Source organism: Crocodylus porosus, unplaced genomic scaffold (genome assembly GCF_001723895.1).
Source record: "Crocodylus porosus isolate Cpor-Errol unplaced genomic scaffold, CroPor_comp1, whole genome shotgun sequence".
NCBI lineage: Eukaryota > Metazoa > Chordata > Crocodylia > Crocodylidae > Crocodylus > Crocodylus porosus.
The window spans coordinates 236,256,901-236,259,104 of NW_017728886.1; positions in this window are offsets into that span (position 1 = coordinate 236,256,901).

Genomic DNA, 2,204 nt, shown 5'->3' on the forward strand with positions numbered 1-2,204 from the left:
AGGAGAGCATGAAGTGGTGGTGGCTCTTTGCCACTGTGCAAACCCCCAGAGGAGGCATGTGCCGTCCTGGGGCACATGCCCTCCCAGACTTGTGAATGGGGCAAGGGTGGACTGTCTGCTGCAGGCTTCGGACCAGGGGCTGTGCTGGCCTCTTCCCAGTGGGGAGCTGGGCCAGGGCTGCGCTCAGAGTGGGTGGGGGTGCGGCAGGCTTATCTGCATGGAGTGGGTGGTGGCAGTAGCACCGGGAAGTGTGGCTATGGGGAATTTTGGGCTCCCCCAGCACCTGAGCTCTGCTCAGGACACTCTGTGGGGGGCTCCTGAGGGAAAGGCAGAATGCCCTGAGCAGGGGTGGCACTACAGGGGGCTATAACCACTCCCAATTTCCCTGTAGCCCCCCTGTAGCCATCCCTCCCAGCACCGCTGCTGCCATCCCCACTCACCCTGCACAGCTGAGCCTGCCCCAAGTATAGCCCCAGTCCAGCCCCCACACTGGGAAGAGGCCAGCACAGCCCCTGGCCCTGAGCCCACAGCAGGCAGCCCATCCTCACCCCGTGCACAAATTCAGGGTGCACATGCCTCCCATGCCTGCTGCAGAAGTGCCAACAGTGGCATGGAGCCACTCCCTGTCCCCATCCCTATCCCGATGTCCCCAGGATTAGCTGTCCATGGTTCTGTCCTGCACCCTACCCCAGGGTCCCATTCACTGCTCTGGCTGGGCAGCGCCTTCCTCTGCCCCACTTCCTCCCTCATGGTGGGGACCTCCATCTGCCCCCTCCACTTCTCTCCCCCACACCCTTTCCCCATCAAAGACTTACTGGCAGGGCCCTGCTCTCCAAATTGCCCAGCTGTAAGCATGGGGCATTTATCAGTGACGTTAATTGGCTACGCCAGCAAAAAAAAGCCAATGGCCAATAATGTTAATTTTCCTTTCATCAGTGCCAATCTGATATGCAACCAATATATTGGTGCACCTCTAGAGGGAGCCCTCAGTTTTGTGTTTGGCCAGGGCCTCAATAAATCCTAATCTGCCTCTGACCTGTAGGACACAGTGCAGTACCATGTAGAGGTACTTTGGCTAGCTCTGAATGAACTAGCTTTGTTACTAGAAGTAGTGTAGCTGTTTTAGTCAGCCACTTTGTCCAGGCTAATTAGGGCTGTGTTTGTGCAGAGAACTGTGGTAATGAGTCTGCATTGCTCTTGGTACCTAAGTTAGCCCAGGTATGGCTGTATTGCATTGCGCTCTGCCATAGATTTGTACCCCAAACACGTGAATCCAATGGCAGCATGCAGGAGTGCTACAGAAATGACCTGATCAGCCTCTGAGGGCACAGCTTTAGCACTCGACAATAGGTCCTCTAGCAAAGAGCCTGCTAGTGTCAGGGTCAGGAGAGCCTTCATTATCTACCCACACTCAGTTGGACTGTGTCTGACAAATGGGCTGAGCAGTCACAGAGATGGAAGATTTTGGCCAGAACCTTAAATCTGTCAAGGCAGGAGATAACCAAGGCCTGGAGGAGAAGTTTCCTAGCTGCAGGAGCAAAAGTGCTGAAACTCCTTTAGGTTATATATACTGTGGAGGGAAATATCGTCAGGATTTGGTGATACTGGAGATGCAGAGAAATGACAGTGAGGTACTGTATTTACTCACATAATCCCCCCTCCCCAAATAAGACATGCACCTGTTTTCAGAAGGCAGAATGAAGGGAAAAAAAAGACTTTTCCTTGCAAATATTGGTATTCAAGTTACAAAGTACATAACACCTTAAAAAGGGGAAGCGGGGCAGAATCTTACCTGCCCCAGCCCAGGCTCTCTGCTTTCTGGTGACTGCTTGGGCTCAGGCTGCTGTGCCTGGGAAACTGGCTCCTGGCACTGGCCATTCTGGTGTGGGCTCCTTACTTACAGCTCTGCAGCAACCCTCCCCCCTTCCCCTGGCATGGGCACCACAGGGAGTGCCAGTCTGGCACCCTTCTAAATTGGTTGATGGGGTTGATGCCCTTCTCATTTCACTGCTCCTAGTTATACAATGGGTAGAAAGGGAAAGTAACCATATGCAGTGAGCATACAGGGCTCCTATTGTCCAGAGCCAGCAGCTGTGTGCTCACTGCACTGCTGCCATCCTGTATACACAGGGTTATTTTCCCTTCCCTGGGTTTCACTTAGTTAAAGGGACACTCAAGCTACTGGTGGATGCTTTGCTGCTGCA